Here is a 24,238-nt window from a genome sequence, read left to right as displayed (position 1 = left end):
CTAACTGAGGAGTCATCTTCCTATTTGACTCATACTGCACCTCATAAGCTAGAAGACCCAGGTAGTTTTTCAGTCCCATGTAATATTGGCACCTTTTCTATTGAGAAGGCATTGTGTGATCTAGGGGCCAGTATTAGTGTTATGCCTTTGGGTCTTGCTAAGAAATTGAGATTGACTAGGTTTGCAATTAGAAACATGACAGTGCAGATGGCTGATCGTTCTGCGGTCCGGCCTATAGGAGTCTTAGAGAACATTCCTGTGCAAATAGGAAAGTTCTTTTTCCCAGTTGACTTCATTGTGCTAGATATACCCGGGGATGCTCACATTCCTATCATTTTGGGTAGACCATTTTCGCACACTCTTTGGTGCGATTATAGATGTTGGCTCAGGGACATTGACCTTTAAGGTAGGAAAACAGTCCATTGTTTTTGCCCAGACCTATAAGAAGAAGGATGCTATGTACCCAGTAACTTGCAATGTAGTTAAATCTTATGTTGTGTTGCCTGATATGCCTGCCCCTATGCCTAATTCTGCTATAACACCTCCGCCCCAGATTGGGAGCAAATTGGACACTACAACAAATCCCTTGCATTTTTTACACTTCCGCATTGACGCTTTAATGGAGCGTCGAACCCAATACTCACTTCCCGTCCCTTTTTGACACCTTATACTGTCACGTTAATAAAATACATACACGGGCGCAATTTAGTTTACCTAAAAACATTTACCTAAAAAAATCCACCGCTAAACATTTTCAACTTCACCGCCTAAAACTCTTTGTCTCCCGCATCTCTCCCATTATCTCCTAATATCTCGTCATCTCCCAACTCCGATTTCAATTCCATCATCTTCCAACTGCTCCACAGTTTCCTATCTCACATTTCTATCGATTCACCTTCTTAAAACACAATCAAATTGAAATTTTGATCGATTTAATTGGGGCGATTCATTCCAGTTACAAATTTTAATTGACCAAGCAAGGTTAGTTTCTAATTTTAAGCATCAATCTACTTGTGTTTAGTTTGTTTCATCATATATATCATGATTTTGATCATGATACAGAATAATATGTAATTTTCTTAACCCTAATGTTGAATTCCTTCGTAAGTCTGAACTTGTTTTATTTATGTTTTGTGTGAATCGTATTGTAAATGAACAATTACCGCTGGCGATGCTTCTCGCGTAGAAAGTAAACGGATTTTTTTCATTGCTCATATCACTAGATCAATGCGAGGACCTGTTTAATCAACCTAATTTGCAGCAATAATACATTTTAATTACTTCTATTTACGCTTCTTATTATTAACAGCAAGTAACTTGAGTAAATTAATCCATTTCATTCATGTAATCCAAGTGTCAGATAAAGTTTTAGTAAATCAATGTGATGAATGTATGATAAAATACAGAATAACGGTATGGCATATTGAGCTTTCCTCAAATATTGATGTCCAAATCAAACACTCATATGATGTTATATCGATAATAGTAGTACAGGTTATTAATAAAACACCCGTAAATCGTTGAGGAATGACCTGCAAGTATAAGGAAGATGAGACGCCATTACCGGCTAACAGAATGGCTAATTGAGTAGAGCTACAGGCACTACAGCTGCTATAAAAGCTAATGTTGTGCAGTGCTTCTACATCCCGATTGCAAGACGTAATTGATATGTCGCCTATACTTCATAAACTTTGGTCATACTTCACAACTTTATTGTCGTCTGATGTACTTGCAATGTTTCCTCAAGTAGGGAATAGCCACTTAACAGAAAAGGCAGTTTAACCAAAAATTCCAACAAAAACTTGGCCACATCTCATCCACCCAACACTATTGATCCTGATAACTCTATAGTCTACCAATCACCTGCCTTTCACCAGTGTTTCTCCCCATAACATTCTGACTTCAATAAAAAATAGAATAGAAATTAAATTAACATTGAGATTATGTCAGGAGCAACATCAATCCCATGTGTCAGAATGCCAACATCATCTTTAGCATCATCATCAAGTTGCACTTCTTCATCAACTGTCTTAAGTTTGTCTTACAGTAGTAAGCCATGTATGTCATTCACTACTATCAGGAGTTCACAGACTCAAGGTCCTATCAGAAGGCATGTGGCTCCTCCTACTTCTCCTGCACCGCCGCTTCAGCCTCCTTCGCCACCGTCTGCCTCGGCTCCTCCAGCGCCGCCTAAGCCCGCCGTGATGGTTGAGGATAAGAGTGTTGTTACATTGGAGTTTCAGAGGGCTAAGGCTAGGGAACTTCAGGAGTATTTTAAGCAGAAGAAGCTTGAACAAGCTTCTCAGGGTCCTGTTTTTGGATGAGTTGCCAAAAATGAGATTGGCAATGGCAGGTTGGTTCTCTTGTTTTACCTTTATTATTTTCTTTCGTGGTTGTTTTTCGGAAATTAATGTCAATCTCACACGTGCAACGGAAACAAAGAGGCAAGAAAATACATGTATATTTAGATTTTAGATGCCTGGTTATGGGAGTGCTAGGATAGGAGATAAGTGCCTGACTGCCTGAGATTATGATTGTGGACCTGTTATTCATACTATTTGCTTGATGCCAATTCAAGTTTAAGCAGTGCAGTAGCCTTAAATTTCAATCTTAGCTGATAATGTTTGTTTAAAATGAAGTACCAAGTCTTTACAGTTTCCAATTCTTATGTTGTATTGTTCTTTGAATTTGATGGTGAAGTAGCGGTTAATCGACAAGATGTTCGCTATGGATCATCCGTAAGTAGCCCTCTATGTCTGATCTTATGAATGAAACCATAGCATAAGTAATTAAATAGAGATTATGACTGTAGCGGCATAGCTCTATTCACCTCGGCTCTTTCCAAACCTGAATACTTCATCATGCTACTCTCTATATTTTGCTCATACCCTGAGGCCTGAACTGTTCCTAGTGCCACATTTTTGTCCGAACGCTAGTGGTCTCCCCATATAATTCCTGAAGGTTATTGAAGTTGGGCCAAATTTCTGAAAGTGTACTAATAGTCTCAACATATTTGTTAAGCATGAATCAAGTTTTTTTCTGAAATAATACTTCTTTTGAATATCATACAACAGATGGGCAATGTTCGGGTTTGGAATTTTTGGTTAAACTGCCTTTTTCTGTCAAGTGGTTAAACTGCCTTTTTCTGTCAACTTTATTGTCGTCTGATGTACTTCACAACTTTATTGTCTCATGGAGATCTGATGGTGATGATAGAGGTGTGAAAATGGTGGTTAATTGTAGTGCAGATGATTAGCCAGGGAAGTGATTGATTAACAGTCACTTTAACCTGATATTGTAGGTACATTTTCATATGACTCGTTTTAGGAAGACAAGATATAAAGGTGGGACTATTTTGAGATTAAAGATAGGTGGGATTATTATAGGAAGAAATGTTAAAGGTGGGATCATTTTTGTCAATTTTGTGGGACTTATCTTTATGCATCCCTTTAATTTAAGGACTATAACGAATTTATAAGATGATGAAAGCTAGTCATAAAATTAAATTGCATAAACAAAAGGGTAAAGAGAATTAGAAATAACCTTCGGTCCTAGCTAATTCGGCCTATGAACAATATCGCAATGATATTCTCCTATCAGTTGCACCCAAGATGCTCCGAGAAATACCCCTCAAAATTGCTAGAATGAGATCCCCAATTTTCTGTAAATATTAGGGTTTTTGTGTGATTTTCTGATGAGAGAAATGATGAGCAAAACTAGGTTAAAATTAGGTTAGAAAATAATGATCTCCCATTCCCTTATAAAACCAAGTATAAGGTGTAATAGGGTAGATATTTTCCTTCCAAAATTCCGGCCCATATACCGAAATTAAGAGAGTTATTTCTCTTATTTTCGGTTATTCCAAAAATGTATAAAATGTGTAAATTGTCATCTAGTGAGGATCGAACCCATGACCTCTTGGTTTGAGTACCCTCACTATTACCACTATGACACATTCATCTTGTTGATATTAAATATAACCGATTACATTTAATTACGAACTAACAGATTAATTCGTCCAAGCTAACATTACATACATTTAATTAAATATAACTTATTATATTCAATTTACGAATTGACAGTTAATTTGTCTCAACTAATATTATTTAATCTTCATTAAATAATTGTCTCATCAACACATTGACTAACTGTTTAGTCATATAAGGCATCAATGTGATTATATTTCTATAACCACGTCTCTCAAACACATCCTATAGGTGTGACCTTTAGGGACCAGTTGATCACCGCCATCTGTATGATAATAACGTCAAACTTTCTAGCAAGCCAACCGTTATTAGGTAAATGTTAATCAACTGATTAAAATACGAAGTATACCCTTGTGAACCTGTAAGAGATTTACAAATGTTATCACACTAATTTGTGGAGGACATAAGCTCCAACAAATTTTTCCTCTCAAAATTCATATATCGCATTTCCAAGACATTCAAATTTGTCATTCTTTGGAAAAAATTCGAATCAAGAAAAGAATCGTCATCTCTAAGCTGTACACTTATGTTGCTACTGTTAATGTTAATGTTAATGTTTAGCTGATGGTGCTTCGCAGTTTCATTACATTTTTGCTAGCATGATCACTGCACTTTCTGTGAACTAAACTGAAACTGAATTATTACCTAATACTAAATCGCCGCGCTCATTTGAAATTTGTAGGTTTCAGATTCTTCGGATGGTCAAGTCGCGCCGGAATAATAAAACGGAATGTTATCTCCTACAACTATTGCGTCGAATTATTTTATCAAGAGATTTTTTGTTCTAGTACCATTTGATAACTTGAGTTTTAATATGTATTTTGGATTAAGTTTACTCAACACTCTTTCTATTTTGGCATGGTTGAATAATATAATAATTGTAGTAACTACTAATTATTATATATGAGTATTTTTAAATTTTCTTGGTTATTTATTATGAGGTTTTGTTACAATATAACGACCCCAGTCGACAATAGTGTAAGAACTTTGATTAAATATATGCCGTGATGTATATGAGTAAAACAAAATAATTGATGCATACAATAATTCGTTATAGAGAAAATGAACAAATGACGCTTAAAAGCGTCATGAATATATAATTTTAGCGTCATGATTATGCCATAGAGTGACACTTCAAAGCGTAGTTTTATTGTTGACACATAAAGGCGTCAATATTGGTGACGCTAAAAAGCGCCAAAAAATACTGACGGCAAAAATTTTGACGCTTCTTATAATATAATTATCGACGTTTTTTTGCGTCGAGAGTTGGCTTTAAAAGCGTCAAAAATGCAACGGATTTGTTGTAGTTGGAGGAAGATCCTTCTGTTTTGACTGTTGCAGGAGCTGGGTTAGGGAATTTAGAGCCGCATGTTGCTCCAGTTGTGAGAGAGCCCATTGTGCAGAGAGGCGGTCTAGGGTGTCTGAGCTATGCAACTGATGAGGAGCCAGTCAAAGTGACGGAGTCCGATTTGGATTTTGACGAGCCAGACGAGGTCAGTGATTGGGAAGATGTTAGAGATGTTAATCCGTTGAGTTCTGCGGATATTGGAGTTGTTAGGAGTGCAGCTGAGAGGATGAGCACTATAGAGGCTACTTCTTGTAGCCACAAGCCGAGCAAGTGGGCCATTCCATGGCCATTCTTGATCAACTATTAGTTGATAAAATCCTTTTAAAACAATTTATTTACTATTTTTTGTTAGACTATATATTGTTTTGATGTGCGCAAAACTTCGCTTTAATTGGTTTGCTTAGGATTTTTTTTTAGACTATAGACTTTTCATTTGGGTAGCGCAATTTTGCAGCGCTTTATTATGTGCATGTTTGCAGGTATTTAGACCATATAAACTCAATTCATTGAGTTAATTCGAAGAAAAGAGGCAGAATCGTCAGGTATGCCAGTCGATCGACTGGACCCCCTGGTCGATCGACTGATGCGGAGGACTCCAGAGGCACTGTTCCCAAGTGCTCTGATCGATCGACTGATACCTTTGGTCGATCGACCACCTCCTGTGCTGATTCCCTTTTCTTCTATTCTTATTCTTTTGCACATATTTCTCGTTCCTTAGTTGTTTTCTCGGAATTATGCGCGGTACTTTTGTGTTTTCAGGTACCTTATGGTAGCACTGCTGGCTACTGAAACCTCCTAGCTCACGCTGGTTTGGGGAGGTTTTCTTTCGCTGCGCTTAAAGTCTTGTGAGTTCCCCATGTCTCCTTCATGTCTTTTTAGTTAATATTATCGCAAATTCCCATTTCCTTTGATTATTTTCTCATACGATTTCGCACAATGAGGGCATTGTGTGATTTGGTTTGGGGAAGGGTTTTGCGTTGCATTCATTCTGCTTTGCATTCACGTTTACATTTTTGTCTTGCATTGTTGTTTATTTTCCTCTTATATACAGAAAATCCAAAAAATTGAAAATTTTCAAAAATTCAAAAAAATGGCACGTTTATTTTTGCATGTAGGTCGAGTCGGAACGGTAGTAGTTCAATGATGACATTGCATTTTCATCTGTTTACGCCTAAGTCGTGCTCATTAACATGTTATTAGTAGAGTCTTATTGCATATCTACGAGTTTTTGTTAATTTATTCGCTGAATCTTGAGACTTGACTTAGATTTTTGGCAAACTACATTATATTCTGAGTTTTAGAGCCTTATAACTGGTGACATTCATGATCGGTTTATTTAGGAATGTGAGTAGTACTCCTTATGAGACATGTTATATCAATATGCATAAATATGAACTTAATCTGCTTAATACCTGTATGCATTCGGTTTGTGGTATGTTGACACATGTGGAAGAGGCCACCCCTTTATTCATTTTTCCCATAAGCCTCACACTGCCAGAAATAGCCTTTTTGTCCTATTAACTACATCCTATATTTAGCCTGCCCTTGTCAAGCTAGTAGTTTTAGTTTTTGGGATTGTTACTTCATTTTTGGTTGCATATGCTCTTATTGAGATGATATTGGAAAGATGAGAAAGGAAAAGTTGAAAGAAAGATGAGAAAAGAGAAAAAAAAAAAATCACATGATTGAATCTTCATTAGTTGGTGATTTTATATTCCCATGTTGCGATTAATATCATTTGGGGAATTAAGTTTGTATGGAGAATGTGAGATTTGTGCTTACTATTAGCACCGCTTTATCGTTTAATCTTGAGCAAGAAGTTGGAATGATTTATTAATTTGGTTCCCTTAGTTACTAGCTTGGCTTATAACTCTGTTTTTACCAAATTCGTCTTAGCCCCTTCTTACCCATAGCCTCACATATCCAAATTGTATCCTCGGCATGTGTCAATGGTCTTTAATGGTTGGAATGCATATGTACGGTTGTAGAGATTATTTTCATATTAGACTGCAGGCATGTTTTTATAGGTCGTAGTTAGGTGAGAGTCTTTACAAATATTACTTCTTTCTATCTTTACATATATTCACATGTATTTATTGAGTGATTTGAGCGACCCGTGAGAGTCCAATATGATAAGTCTCTATAGTTTAAAGTTCAGCAATTTTTAACGACTACATAACTCGTTTGCATGATTCATATTACTAATTGATTGTTGATTTTTAGCATTAAACTGGTTTAGGCTTTGCAGTTTGCATTTAGCTCTGAGAATGAACGCGTTCCATTAGGCTTTGAAAATCGAGTCTAGCTCTTGCTTGGGGACAAGCAAGGGTTTGGTTTGGAGAAGTTTGATGCGTGTCCTAAATATGATGTTTTACACCCCATTTTACACGCATTTCAGAGCTCAATTATGTAGTTTATGCTACTATTTTCCCTATTTCCGTCTACTTTCGTGTTTTTGTGTAATATTGCAGAAATGGGAAGAATGCAGCAGAAAATGAGCCGAATCCGTCCCCGAGTACTAGGCATAGGACCTGACGTGAAGTAAAGACTCGGGAAGTGAACTTGGTGCGCGTATCGAGGCCTGAAAGACAAATTTACGAGGCTTTTGGAGCAAAGTACCTGTTGAAGCGATCGATCGATCGATGCCCTTAGTCGATCGACCAGAGCACGATTCCTAAATCAAATCAGAAGCTACTGTACAGCGAAGCTTGGTCGATCGACTGGTCCTAGTGGTCGATCGACCACACAGCGACTCTGACGCAAATTAAAGACGAGAGTTAGAAGCCCAATTGTAATTAGGTTTTTAGGAATAAGAGCCACGCTATACTCATATATAACGTGAACCTATGTTTCAGACGGAGAGAGAAAAAGGAGGAGGATTCAATATCGAGTTTTTAGCATCAGATATCATAGATTAGAATTTAGTTAATAAACATTCAATACAATTAGCTTTATTTTCGTCAATAAAGTTCGTGCTTTTGGGTTCTTCTTCCTGCTTTCATTCGGTAATTCTGATTCCTTGATTTCAGTTTGCTTTTTTTCATTCATAGATTAGGATTGCATAGAGTAGTTTCCCAAAGCCTTATTTCGTTTATGTATCTTATTTGCTTAGTTTATTTAATCATGCATCCAATTCCGTTAATTTTTAATTTCGTTGTTGTTATAAATTCTATCATGAGTAGCTAAACCCTTCGTGCTAAGATGTAGGGGACCTGTAGTGTAGGCGGCGTAGATTTCGTAGACCTGATTCGGGTCTTGGTCGATCGACTGAGCCCGTTGGTCGATTGACCGCTTCACGTAAGATCAGCTCCGTTTTAATTGATTAATTTGCTTAATTCGATAAATCAAGTGCACGCGACTAGTTGAATACTTAGTAATTGACCGACCCATTAGATCGAAAGATAGGGGAGGGAACTAGACTACCAATTGAAACGACTAAATTATACTGAGATCGAAAGATAGGTAAAATTTAGGCTTTTAAGAATCACTCTTCAGGGCGAGAGTCAGTACTAGTGATACTTAGGGACCCGTAGTAAGATCGAAAGATGCTACCTGTTAAGAACGGACCGAGAGGACTTCTTATTTTCCCGTCTTACGTGATTATTTCAGATTTACCTAGGATACTGCCGTCGAAACTACAGTGAACCGACCATCTTAGCATCCTTTTAATATTTGATTTCATCTATTTTCTTTAATTGCTCATTTATTTGCTTTAGTTTAGTTTTGATTTTATTGCCTTTAGTTATAGAATCATTCAAATCAAACCCCCCCAGAACTGTTACTTTAGACTTAAATTAGACAACTTTAAATTGCTTGCCTCCTTGTGGTTCGACCCTGACTGCCACTATCTATAGTAGTAGTTTGGATTATAAATTTTATTTTTGATACTCTACGACGGTATCAGCGGGAGTGGCTTCACGCCCTTGATTCGCTTCCTGTGGAACCCGCCACAGGAGGGATGTGCACATTAATGGACTTGGGTTTATCGCTCGATGGAGATGAGCGGGGCTTAGGTGGGAACGGCTGCGGTCCCCCACTGGCGGTGTGGAGTACCTGTTGCGATGGGTACTATGGCAGGGCTACACACTTTAGTGTGTAGTCAGTGATATGGAGATTGATTAAGGAGCTTGGGGTTTGATGTGATGTTTGAACTGCTTGTTAAGTATCTTATTGTAATTGTTTGTGTGATTAGTACTGGCCCCGTTTAAATGTTTTGTAAAACTGTGGTGATCCATTCGGGGATGGTGAGCAGTTGTTGAGCAGGTTTGATAAGAGGCATTTGGGCTAGCTGGGATGTGTCACCACGAGCTGATTAGAGTCTTCCGATGTCGTACTTTAGTAGTTTGAGACTTTTGGATTTTGAGAACATGTATTGCACTTTTTATCAGTTTGGTTTTGGATTGTAATCACTTTAAACTTTATTACTATTTAAACTCTGTTTCGTTATTCTCATTTTATTATCATTGCCTCGGGCAACCGAGATGGTAGCACTTCCATGCCTTAAGTGGTCCTGGTAAGGCACTTGGAGTATGGGGGTGTTACAGGACCCGTCACCCCAGCCGGAGGAAGGATGAGATGAGACAGCAGGCGCGGCCAGTGCAGTAGCAGTGGTGGTGTCCGGTCGTGCCGACTGTTGATGCTTCTCCAATTGAAGCATGCTCCGGAGTGTTTCGAAGATGGGAAGGGTTTGATTGATATAGGCACCAACCGTATCATATTCCTTTGGTTAGCCGCGAACGAGTTGCAAAACCAAGCGTTGATCATTAATGGCACTGCCAACGTCAGTGAGTTGTGTGCCGATGTCCTTCAATTTTTGACAGTAATCGTCAAGCGGCGAGCACTTGGCGAGAGATAAGTTGGTAAATTCATGTTCCAAAGCCGCAGCACGAACCCCCTTATTATTATGGAAATGGTTTTTGAGACGAGTCCAGGCCTCGTAGGCGGTGGAATTCGTTTCAAGAACCCGGATAAAGAGGTCCTCCGATATGGAACTGTATATCCATTAGATAAAATGAGCATCAATCTCGCACCATTCGTCATAGGTGGGATCGGCTTTGGCAGGAGGATGGGTACCATCGATATGATGGGACACCTTGTATCCCTTGGCGTGGAGAGTGAAGAGCTTGACCCACGCGGAATACGTTATTTTGACACCTTCAAGCATACGAACCTTATTGAGAATGTTGTTGACGGAGTAAACTGGGTGCAAAGTGGGCTTGCCACCGGTAGCACCGGAATTGGATGCGGTTTCGCCGTCTTTTGTCATGGCCGTAGCACGAGAGGGAAGACAAGGACGGAGAGATCGCGAAGAGTAAAGTGTTTTTCGTAAAAAACCTAATACATCGATACCATGAAAGTGTTTGAATCCCTGAGGGTTTCATTGTATTGAGATGGATATATATACACGAGTACATAGCTACGGTTACAATGTGAACATATCTACGATATACTAAAATACAAGGATATGTATAATATCTACGATACTCGAAATATTTACAGAATATATCGGTTGACTAATAGTTGCAATGTGTTATCCCTAACCCAGGCCACCAACTTCGTGTCGTATTCGTGTTATGTTTTCGGGTTGGATTAACGATTGCCACCTCTATAAAGAACAACAACAAAATAGAAAGAAAAAAACAAATTATTTTTTAGTTTTGGAAGCAAAATTGTGGAACTCGGACATTTTTTATGCGTGTTCCACTAATCTACATAATATAAAAGCTAAGTTTTTCTTGGCTTCTGATTGCCTGTTGAGTTTTTACATGTGGGTCCCCCATGTTTTCTTATTTTATTTAATTACACTCTCTGCTCAACACAATTCTTATTCTTATCTCTTATTCCTATTTTAATTACTTATGTCATAATAATTCTAATAAAATACGGTTGTATATTATCTAATATTTATCAAATATTCGAATCTCCAAATATGGACTATTTATATTGTCACAGTATTGAACATTTAATCACCCTCAATTATATGTTCATGTATCTAATGATAGTGTCTGCTATTATGACCCGTGCATTTTATGCACAGGTATAAAACTGATGCACGGGTATAAAACTAGTCAGTTTATCATTACTTGGTTGTAGATAGATTAGGTGGTATTTTTATTTTTAAGTATTGATTGATATTGTGATAACGGTATTTGATTGCATCTTACGTGGGGCGCGTATTATTACATTCACTCTCTCACGTTTATTGTCAACTGGCAGACTCGTTCAGCACGTAGAAACTCATTTTCTTTCATATTTATTCTGTGGCGGAATGATTCAAATCAATAATAATAATAATAATAATAATAATAATAATAATAACTAGTTTTAAACTCATGCAAAATTGAACGGGTATGTATTTGGGCCGGTATTAATGTTTTTGGATGATTTTTTTTTTTTTTTTTTTTTGCATTTCTATTGTAATTATCTAGTTGGTCTAAATCAGCGATCTACATAATTAATGTTTATACTTGTTTCAAATACGTGTTCAAATGCAATGGTTTAAGAGGAAATAACGTAATATACTATTATAAATAAAATTTGCATACATAAAAAACTTTACACCCCGAATAAAGAAATATTATTTAATAATCTACTTTAAAATATGCAAATTATTCTAAAAATTAAAAAATTTCATGATAGACTAAATTAGTTGTCGTAGTAGAAGTACGCATATCTGAATCACAAATTAGAATTTTCAAGCCTTCTTTTCTTGTGACCCTGGAAAGTGCCTCATAAAGCTGGGCATGACTAAACACTGGTCTTGAAAGTTGAGTTATAACATGCTATTTAAGATTTTAGATCTATAAATTTCATTTTCAATTAGCGTAAAGATGTATTAGAGTTAATTTGCTGAGTAATTGTTGTAGAACGATATTCCCTCTTGTTAACTAAATTTGAGTCTCTACTTTGTCTTGTTACTCAAGCAACTTAAAAAAAGACACCAGCTCATATAAGATGAAATCAAATTATTCGGATGGAAATCAACACAAAATGAAAAATAGAACTTTTATAGTTCCATACCTTTACAAATTGTTAAACTCATTTTTTTCATTTAGTCAAACCCGTGACATTTAAAATGAAAATTTACCCATTTACATGTTTAAAATGGAAATATTGACCCATTTTTCGTTTCGTACATATTATTAATTAGTTAAAAATGATGAATAGAACTTTTAAACCGTGCCTATTTAAAACAATTTGGTTTACTAATTCTTTTGTTTATAATGGTGATGTACGTGCTTTATATTGAGAAATGAGTCTCTTCTTAAACTATAACACCATTTCTTATTGATTCCCTTTAATATTTTCATAACGATTACTGTGTAAGATTTTCCAAGTTTGCCAAAATATATGTAAGTTGGTTTTTTTTTTACGAACAATATTTCTTATTTGTGTATAAATAGTAACTTTTTACTTTGATAATTGCAGTTTGTATTTTCAAAATACATAATAGATTAGTAAAACAAATATGTCCTTACTCCTTAGCACTAATAACCCCATAGAGATTGCACAACGTAAGGCTATACGTAATTCGAACATGGGACGAAATATATTTTAAAGCTTAGTGTAACATCAGAATGTCAAAGCTTATATGATTGATTGGTGAAATTAGTGTGTGCTAGTAAGCCCACATACAATGAACTACATGGATCGATAAATTATACTTCGTATTTTGTTTTGATAATTAAATATTTCTTCTTTTTAACTAACAAATTCAAAGATGTCGTATTTATCATAAAATTTCGAATTGTTAAATTAAAATTAATAATCCGTATACAAATAAAATCAAAGTGTAAAGCTTGGGCTATTATCACTTTGAACTCGTTGTCAGTCTTATAATAGAGTTGGCTGACCATGTTATTATTTTTCAAAAATAATCAATGCCTCTGGCCCATAATACTACTACTACTTGCACACATTGTACTCTTACGAAGAAAATAGCCCATATTATATACTATTCAGTACCAGTAAGATCAAACCCTATACCTAACCCTATACCTGCCACATATATTTTATCTATTGAAATCCAACCCTATGGGCTATGACACCCTCATTTCATCCGCCGCCCCTATCTCTTTCAAACTCAACATCATTTCCCCTCATTCACTCCCCTCTCGGCTCTCACTACCCAATTACCTCCGTCTCTCATCCTTCACAAGCTTGTTCATTCGATCTTCATGCATGAAGTGAAGATTATTTATGTATGTATGATCATGCACCAAAAATTATTTTCGGACACCGTTTTTCTATGAAATGAGCCTTCTAATTTCTTGTATAATTCTTTAAATTTTTTTAAAAAATTTTGTTTAATTCTTTTTCCGTAATAGATGTGTCCCTTAATTTTTTTTCAAGCAAATATTTTGTGTTATTTTCTCCTGTTAAAATTTTTTATTTTTGTTATGCGAAATTAATTGTAATCTTCGTTATTTTGTGTTATTTTCCCTTTTTAATATTTTTTATTTCCAAGCAAATATTTTGGGTTATTTTTCCTCTTTTTAATATTTTTATTTTTCCACTTCATTGGATCTTAAAGTTGCCGTAATTTTTGCTCCGAGTAAATAAATCCTCGTGATGAAAGGTGTTCTCGCCAGACCTGAGAGGATTACTTTTTTTATTAATTTAGTTTAAGAAATTATGTAATTTATTCACATTATTTAAAATAATTAATTTTATAAATTTATGTAAATCTTCAAATTATATGTAATTCCGTGTGTAAATAATTTTCGTAGTTATATGTAATTTACGTAATTATCTGTATGATTCGATATTTTAAATAGGTTGGTATGTTTTTTATTTTCAATTTATAAAGATAAGATTCAATCCCGTAATTAAATGTAATTTATTCACGTAATTATGTAATTTTATTATTAATTATTCACGTTATTATGTAATTTTATTATTAATTATATAATTCAGTCCGATTATATGAAATTAATTTAATTTACTCCGATTTGTAATTCATTCTGATTATATACAATTGATTTCATTTATGCTGATTGTATGTAATTATTTCATAAAATATTTTCGAAGACGGAAATTATCGTAAGTTTGTGTTGGCAGACGATTGGAAGAAATAAATTCTTTGTAAACAAACGGGACCCACCATAAACTAAATTTCCAAAAAAAAAAACAAGTTGTACAAATGACGTGGCGCATTTTCCATTCAGCATTCTCTTCTGAATTAATAAAGATAAGATAATAATACGGGGTATGCACAAATTTTCATATACTCCATAAGTTCGTTGGCGCTTAATCATACGGAGTATAACTTTGGTAAAGAGAACGAAAAAAAATATGATGAAGAAAATAATGATCACTTCTTCCATATCATATGAAAACTCTTCCTACTTTTACACAAAATTAAAAAGAAAAAAGAAATGGTGAATGTAAATTTATAAAATCAATATTATGTTAATCATAACGAGTGTTTGTTATAAAAAAAAAATTAAATTTGGGTATTTGGCAATAAAGTAATAAGCAAAGTAAAAAACAATTGTAAACCATGGAAATTTGAAAGCTTATAAATTTGTACGTTTTCTTAAATAGAGAAATCAACGCTGATACACATATTAATTACAGCTGAAATTAAATATAAACATAATAAATGTTGTATAAATCTCAACAAAGTATTAATTATAGTTAAATAAATTTTATTATAAAATTATATTAAATAATTACGTTGATTTGATTCTAAATTTACTAAAAAGTTATTTTGATAAAAAATTTAAAATGTACATAATTACGTTCATTGTGAAAAATGCTTTCAACTGAGTATAATTTTCATTATATTTATTGAAATATTTATTTTGATATGTAGAGATGATTAAAGTTGGTGTCTCACAATGTTTTACATTTACGTAAAAAAATATTTTGAGAAAGTTATAAAACTTAGACTATTAAATCCATTAAGAAAATATATTTGGAAGAGTCATTGTATATATATTAAAAACACAACTTTAAAAAAACTACTAAGAGATAAGTTTTTATAGTCTGAGAATGAAAAAAATTATATTGGACAAATTGAATACATATGAGATTTCGATAGATTTCAATAGTGTGATAACGAGTATGTGTACGAGTGTGTATGTACATAGTGATCGCGAGTGCATTTGAATAATAAAAAAAAAAAAAGTAATGATTATTAAGTAATATAGTATTATAAATAACATGAAAAAGTAGAAAAAACGTTACATTTTTTTATATCTTTAATTAAATATGTATAGGTCAGATACAAAATATTGATTAAGACTAACCAAATACTCCGTATTACTTTTAGTTAAATATTTTATATGTTATCTTTTAAATACTTTGAAGTTAAACATCAAAAAATAATGTTTGAGAAATATTTACAGGTAATAAACTTTTAAACATCATTATATATAATTGGTTAAAAAAAATAAAAGGTGCAAATTTCTCATAGATATGTTATGCAAGACACAATCAAAATATTTGAATAAATTGAGTTTGAACTCTATATGTTTGATAGATAAATGTCACATGTTATACATAAAAAACTAACAACTACATAAAATTATGTTCACATCATTTTGAATAAATATTAATTGATTTGAGACATAAAGTATCGTGAAATGATATAATTTGAGAACTTATTGTTGATTGTTGTATTATTCGAATAAATTTTGTTTTGATTAATATGATATTTCACCAGTCACAAATTTATTTATAAAACGTTGATCATGCATAATTAATTATCAATTATTAGTTTTAGTTAAAACTCTTATACATTTTATTTTAAAACATTGAAGTTAAATCTAAAAATATTAAATTTGAGAAAATATTATTTATAAGAGAAAATATTGAAGGTCATATATGAATTATATAATTTTTCTTCAATTATAATTATAAAATATTAAAACAGGTCGCGCAAAGCGCGGAATACTACCTAGTCAGTACTATAATCGAGTTTGAATCACACTTTTTCAAAAGTTCATATGATCAGGCCTATTAGAGCATCCACAATAGAGAGGATGGAGTGTCCTCTTAGCACTCTCTCTCCTTTAAGAGGACATCCTCTCTATTGTGAGACATATGTTAAATATCCTCTTAACAAGAGGAAGGTAGTCACTTCCTCTAGTTTTAGAGGAAAGCACACCTTGGCCCTTGTGTCCACTAATCACACACTATTTGCCATATAGATAATAATTCATTTACTTTTTTATTTTATAAAAGTTGATAGAATAATTAAAGTAGGAGAGTAAGCATAAGAGGATCATCTCTATTGTGTGAAAAAATATATAGAGGAGGATGAATGTAGTGGAAATGAAAGTGGGTAATCGAAAAATTGATGTGTCAAAGAATGAGAGGGTGAAAGATAAAATAAGAGGATTATATGAGCCTCTCTATTGCTGATGCTCTTAAGGATTAAATGTTCTCAAATTAACCCTCTAACCTGCTTATCCGTCCATAAATTATTACATCATTAAATTCTTCGGATATCTCTAATCCTAAATTTGCTTTCGCTTAATGGGGAAAATGAATAGCAACTAACTAGTTTCGTATAAAATGGGTTTACACAAAAATCGTGTAAATAAATCTAAATCACAAGAAAAACCTATTAATAAATAATTGTATTAAGCGAGTTGAGATACACATAAGAAAATAGATAACAATATCTATTAAACTAATGACTAGTTGAGATCACGTGCTAAAGCACGACATTTGTGACGGTTAAATTAATGGAGCTTTGATTTTTACATAAATGAGTTGTAGTTATAATAGTATGTTGTAATGTATTGATTATAATGTTAATAATATTATAAAAAAAAAGTTTATTATTCAAAGGACTTTTAGATTAAGTTATTTTTGTGTGAACCCATTTTTATTATTAAAAATAATGATAGCTGACTATGATAAAATAACATAATCTAATATAGGATCAATACTATGTTGTTATAAAGCGCATATTGACCTTATAACCCGGAAATATATATAAACAGTATACGACACATCTAGAAGGACGATCTACAAACAATTAAAAATACTACCCATATATTCTTTTTTCTTTTATTTTTAATAGGAAAAATTATAATTATTGATTCTTACTCCTTATTCTTTATTAAGAACACCCATATTAATAAGGATTAGTTAACTTAAAAAAAAAAAAAAAAAAAAAAAAAAAAAAGAGGACAATTTACTTTAGAAAAAAAAAACAAATAAAATTGAAACCTTATCAACTCCAACCACTAACTTAAAAAAGAACAAATTAGTATATTACGGGTATATTAATCGTGAATTATGGTTGTGTTAAGCCTATTTTTAGTTGGAATTTGATTGTAATATTTTATTCTGATTGTACTATTTTATTCGGTGGATGAAATCTTTAGTCAATAAATTAAAAGTCAAAACTATAATGTGGGCCCATCATATTTGTCAATCAATTGAGCGGGAAAATTGTGAGCAAGTCTTATTCTTTTAGTTTAGTGGGGAAGCGAATCGATCCGTATTAGCGAATTTTGTTATTTATAATACACTCAACGTATTGTATACGCTAAATAGAGCAAATCGCGAATTCGTATTACGAATTCGTATCGAGCGTATTACGTATCTGGTAACCTTGCACTAAACTTATTTGATGTTTAGAGAACCTTTTTATTTTGAGGCATACTGGAAGTTTAAAATTTTGATGTAAAGTATTCTATGTTTCTCGGACTCATAAATATGATAGCACATTTGTACAACTTCAAGTGTAAATGTTTACCGCTGTTCTTATATTTTGGATTAAATTTTATCCATTTAGCTGAAGTGATTTGGTTTTTTCATGAAAAGTTTCAAGTTAATGGATTTCGCATCCTAGATCTTTTTATGAATATTTTTACTACTCCCGCCGTAGTTATTGTTACTGTCACTACTGCCGCGTTAATATTGATAATTTTACTATTCCGCGATCCCGCCATAATTATTGTTACTTTCACTATTGTCGCATTAATATTGATTATTTCACTACACCTGTTGTAGTTTCTACCACTTTCACTAATCTCGCTAATAATATTGTTACTTTTACTATTCAAATGAGTGATTATTATCATATAACTATATCCAATGTTACTACAATTCTTTTACTACTTATGCATGCAATTTTAAGAGGATTATATATTTATAAATATATTACATATATGCATTAAATCAAATCGAAAAAATTATGCAATATTATAGTATTATGGAATCTAACTTGAATTATTTATAACCTACTTATATTATATTTTTGTATGTTAAATAATTAACATATCTATACATCTAATAAACTATAAAGTTTAATAATATTGCATAGATTTTAAATTTAATATATAATTTTATGATGATAATAATTAATACCACAAGTGTGCATATTTATACTAATTAATTATTTTATTTTAAGGAAATTGACCATCTTCTAGCATTCTATAAATATTTAGGAAAATTACCAAGCATCTTCTTTCTTTTAGTCTCCTTGAAATTGACCATATTAATTAATTATTTTATTTTAAGGAAATTGACCATCTTAATTAATTATTTTATTTTAAGGAAATTGACCATATTTTAGTCTCTTACAAATGTTTAGGAAAATTACCAAGCTTCTATATAATTTAATTTTAACTCAAACTATATAATATTTGCATTGAGATTCCTTAATCGGGTCCATCACACGGTGCTATTGATTTAAAACTATATAGTATAATTAATTTGTATAATTAATTTGTATAACTTTTTTTAATTACATTGAAGTCCATTGGTTTCTGGATTTAATATATAGTATTGATTTGGAGATTTTATTTGTATTAATTATACTCTTTATTTATACTCTATAATCTATATTATACTTTATACAAACACTGTAATGTTTGGAGCCAGGACTTTTCTGATACTAAATATTTTATTTGTGGCAAAGATTGCGCCTATAGTTATGGAAATTCTATCTTATCTTTATTAATTCAGAAGATAATACTCAATCCACGGCGTGCCACGTCATTAATTCATCTTTTTTTTTTGGAAACTCATGTTATGGTGGGACCCGTTAGTGTGCAATGTATTATTTCTTCAGAATTCCGGCTATACAAACATGCGACAAATTCCGTCTTAGAACAAATATTATGAAATAATACTATGAAATAATTTTATTTATTCTGAATAAATGAAATTAATGACATAAAAGCGGAATGAATTACAAATCAGAATAAATGAAACTAATTACAAATAAATGAATTACATAATTTAAAATAATAATAATAATAATAATAATAAAATTACATAATTACGAGAAAGAATTACATTTATTTACGGGATTGAATTGTTAATTGCTAATTGTTCATGTTAATATTTGTTAATTCAGATTGTTAATGTTAACATTATATATTACACACTAATCATGTACATCACGGAATGTCATCTATTGCCCAATTATTATAATAGAAATGCAAATTTAAATATTCATCAAAGAAATAGTCATATCGATCTAATACATACTTGTGCAATTTTGCACGAGTTTAAAACTAGTTATTATTAAATAAGGTAGTATTAATATAAAATATCAATGTTTGGGGCCCACCGTGTTTCTTATTTTACAGAAAAAATTATACTTACACGTTGAATTTCTTCGTTGGCCCACTAATGTATTGAATTGTAGTGAATTAAGATGACAAAAAATAGGCTCACTTATAGGAGAATGCATTTAGGCGGGAAAACATTGAGTTTTCTTATTCTTGAGGGATATGTCACACAAAAATATAATGAGACACAAAGTGGGATAGAGAATCCGCTCTCATATTAAGCGGCCTTACTCCTTACACATTATTTATGAATACTTAAATAGATAAATAGCTACAATCATAAAGAGATTTTATATGTCGATTTCAATATCCTTAACAATCGTACTTCCCACTACTCTGCCTTGTTTAAAGTTCCTCATCATCACCATCACCATCACCATCCTATTTAAGCAACCCATACTATCATATGAACATTTCAAGTTTGAGTTTAAACATCAATTCTAGTCTGGTCAACAAGTTTCTTCCACCTCTTCTTTCAAGCCATTCAAGGTACTATTCTCATCCCCGACTTTCTTAATTTCCTTGCATAACTACTGTTAGAATATGATATTATAGTCTAGCTAGAATTCACTTGGGATTCTGGGAGAACTCCTAACATAATGAAAATCTTGAGAACTCCACCTTGTAAAATTTAATTTTTAAAAATAACGACATATTTGGATTCGATGTAGAATTTTATAACTAGATAACATATTTCTTGGTCGAAAAATTATAAGCTATTGACGAAAATTGAGGCAAAATACATTTTATTAATTTTCATGCCCCTAGTATTTATTTTAATGTATGTAACAATTTTCATGCATCTAATATTCGTTTTCATACATTTAGAGCATGTTTTATTGTACCATTGAATTTTTGTACATTAAGTATAATTTTTTTCTTTTACTATTATCAATATATTTTGTTTAGTTACACCAAATATTGTGCTTCAATAAGCTAAACTAATGGTAAATAAATGATTCTTCTAAACTTTGGAAACAAGATCTGGTGGAGATTTAGTGAGAGTTCTCACGGTTCTTATTATGTTAGTGGTTCTCACCGGATCCTGACCCGGTCTAGAATTTTATTGCATTGAGTGGGAAAATTGATAGACGACTTAATCTTTTAGTTATAGGGGATAACAAAGAGCATAACCCTTTCTAAATTATGGGTTGAAAGGATAGATGACTTAATCTTTTAGTTATGGGAATTTGCTTGTCTATTTTATTTTGGGTGTCTTAGTCAGTTATTTGTCTTTCTATTTTAGGAATGATTTTAACGGGCAATTGAATCTTCCATACTCAATTTGGTCCACTTGTCATCTAATAATAAATGACTCCTTCCTCCATTCTTTGGCTTTATGCCAAATCAAAGACAAACAAATAACCGGGATATAGTATATTGAAAATTTGTAAATTTGAAATCTAATTTATTATTTTTGGGAGAATGTTAGTGAATGAAAAGATAATGACAAAATGTATATAATGGGGCAGAAATTGGGTATAATAACTACTCCCTACGTCCTCAAATTACTGTCCTATCTTCCCTCAAAATTTATCTAACAATCACGTGTCATTTCTAAATTTTGCCGGTATTTTAAACTATTTAGGCCTCATTTGGTTCATATAGGTGTTAAATTTTTGTGTTAATTTGCAACTCTACTAGAATCCAACTCCCATATACAATTTACATAAATTGATAATTGGTTGCCTTGGGAGTTTGTTTTTCCCATTAATTGAACTCTCATAAATTGTTTGGTTGAAACACCTAATTTTAATTTCTACTTACCATTATACTCTCCCTAATATTACTAACACCCAATTTGTGAGGGTAGATGAATAAATTTGGAGGAAAATGGATGGAGGAGTTTTCAATTACCCAGGAGGGAGTGGGTAATCAAACTCCTACGTTATGTACGAGTTGAAAACTTCCCCATTTTACATTATTTAAGATCATTAAACAAGACTCAAAAATCTCAATTTAAAATCCCATGAATTGAAAGGACTACCAAACACTACCTAAATCACTTCATTCTTGCAATTTTATTAACCTTTTTTTATCCATCAGAAATAGAAAGTAGAAAGTCACCCAAAAAAAAGTAGGACAATATAAATGAAATACAGAAAAATCAGTCGGTATTAAATATCGAACATTGATATTTAGCATCATTCTTGCATCGAGGAGGAGAAAATGTCAACTTTATAAGTTTAATAAGATTTCATCCCAAAATCAATTGGCAATGAATGGATAGCTCATTAAATTATATTGTAAAATAATACTCTCTCTCTTTCTTCATGTGGAACACTTACATGTGCGCATATTCTTTGAGTTGGCTTATTTTTTTTACAAAACATTCTATTTATTTATTTGAGAACGTTGATTACCAACAATTCTGCTAACTGAATCTTGCTAGTCAAAACATTATGTTACTACTAATAAATAGTCGTTGAGAACAAGAGTTACTCAGGTGGTAAGAGCTCTGTTACCCCAACCATGAAGTTAGAGGTTCGATTATCACCCCACAACATAATATGCATATAGCGTGGTCGTCCAACGACTAACGAATTTGACTGTGTGTGTGGAACAGGACTCGTTACGTTTTGAAGAACAAGCGCCATGGTGTCGAAAATAAAATCTAATATGCATTTCTTCCTCTTGTTTCTTCTTCTCACTATTTTCATTTCCACCAAAGTCTCCGATTTCTCATTTAAAGATCTCTTTGACGATTGCAAAAATGTTCAATTCGACCCCATATGGGTGATCACCAATTTGATCATCCTTGTTCTTGTAGCAACCATCTATTTCCAAACTAAAGATCGCCCTATTTATTTGCTAAACTTTTCATGTTACAAACCCGACAACACCTGCAAAGTCTCGAAACAAAGATTTATGTACGGCTGCAATGCAGCTGGTACATTTACAGAAGAAAGCTTGGAATTCCTAAGGAAGGTTCTTGAAAAATCGGGTGTTGGAGAAGAGACTTACCTTCCTGAAGGAGTCATGCGCATCCCCTTTAATCCTTGTATGGCGGATGCTAGAAATGAAGCTGAGGAGATCATATTTGGCACAACTGATGAATTGTTTGCTAAGATAAATGTGAAGCCCAAGGATATCGGAGTATTAGTCGTAAACTGCAGTGTGTTTAGTCCGACCCCATCATTATCAGCTATTATTGTAAACCGCTACAAGCTACGAAGCAACATCATGAGTTACAATATTTCTGGAATGGGGTGTAGTGCTGGAGTTATATCACTCGATTTAGCTCGGAATATTTTACAAGTCCACAAAAACACGTATGCTTTGGTTGTCAGTGTTGAGTGTGCCACTTTAAGCTCTTACACTGGCAATGAAAAATCGATGTTGGTCTCAAATGGTTTGTTCCGTATGGGAGGATCAGCTATTTTCCTATCGAACAAGAGATCTGACAAACGTCGGTCCAAGTACGAGTTAATCCATACTGTCAGGACCCACACAGGTGCCGATGATAAGTCCTTTACTAGCGTAACTCAAAAAGAAGATTGTGAAGGGAACCTCGGAATCTGTTTGTCCAAGGAACTTATGATTGTTGCAGGGGACGCACTCAAGGCGAATATTACCACCTTGGGTCCCCTGGTTTTGCCAATTTCAGAGAAAATGCTTTTTCTTGGCACTTTGATTGCAAAGAAATTGTTCAAGATGAAGAAACTAAAGCCATATATTCCGGATTTTAAACTAGCATTTGAGCATTTTTGCATTCATGCTGGTGGAAAGGCGGTTCTAGACGGAGTTCAAAAGAATCTGGTGCTCACTGAATGGCATATGGAACCGTCAAGGATGACACTCTTTCGATTTGGGAACACATCGAGCACATCTATATGGTATGAGCTTGCTTATACCGAAGCTAAAGGAAGGGTTAAACGAGGCGACCGGGTATGGCAGATTGCATTTGGGTCGGGTTTTAAATGTAACAGTGCGGTCTGGAGAGCTTTAAGGAATGTGAATCCTGCCCAAGAAAATAATCCATGGATGGATGAAATTCAATCATTTCCTGTTGATGTTCCAAGGGAAAAGTGTGCTTGAATTTCTAATGTTGAATTGCCGATACAGAGAATTTTTATTTATAATTGTTTTGTTATTGATTGTATTTGCTTCTTGTTTGTGTACAAGTCTACTTACAAGTTACAACCCAATTAGTAGACTATACAACTAAGTAACCAACCATGTTGTATACAACCGACAGTATAGATTTGGAACTTTATAATAAAAGGATTTGAGCTTATATATACATTTTACGAGTTTTATTTAAAATAATCTAAGCGCTTTACATAAATTTTAAACTCAAAATATTATAATAAAACTCAAAAATAATATATACTCCCCCCCATCCACTCTTTTCTTCCTCT

The 24,238-nt window shown here is 33.1% G+C and overlaps 1 pseudogene; it reads left to right on the top strand.

Annotated features, from left to right (window-relative positions):
- Positions 1-22,458: 22,458 nt before the first annotated feature.
- LOC141607183 (3-ketoacyl-CoA synthase 11-like) lies at positions 22,459-24,029 on the top strand (annotated as a pseudogene).
- The last annotated feature ends 209 nt before the right edge of the window (positions 24,030-24,238 follow it).

This window comes from Silene latifolia, chromosome 10, assembly GCF_048544455.1.
Source record: "Silene latifolia isolate original U9 population chromosome 10, ASM4854445v1, whole genome shotgun sequence".
Lineage (NCBI taxonomy): Eukaryota > Viridiplantae > Streptophyta > Magnoliopsida > Caryophyllales > Caryophyllaceae > Silene > Silene latifolia.
The sequence above is the reverse complement of the archived record's forward strand: the minus strand, read 5'-3'. Positions and strand labels throughout refer to the sequence as shown.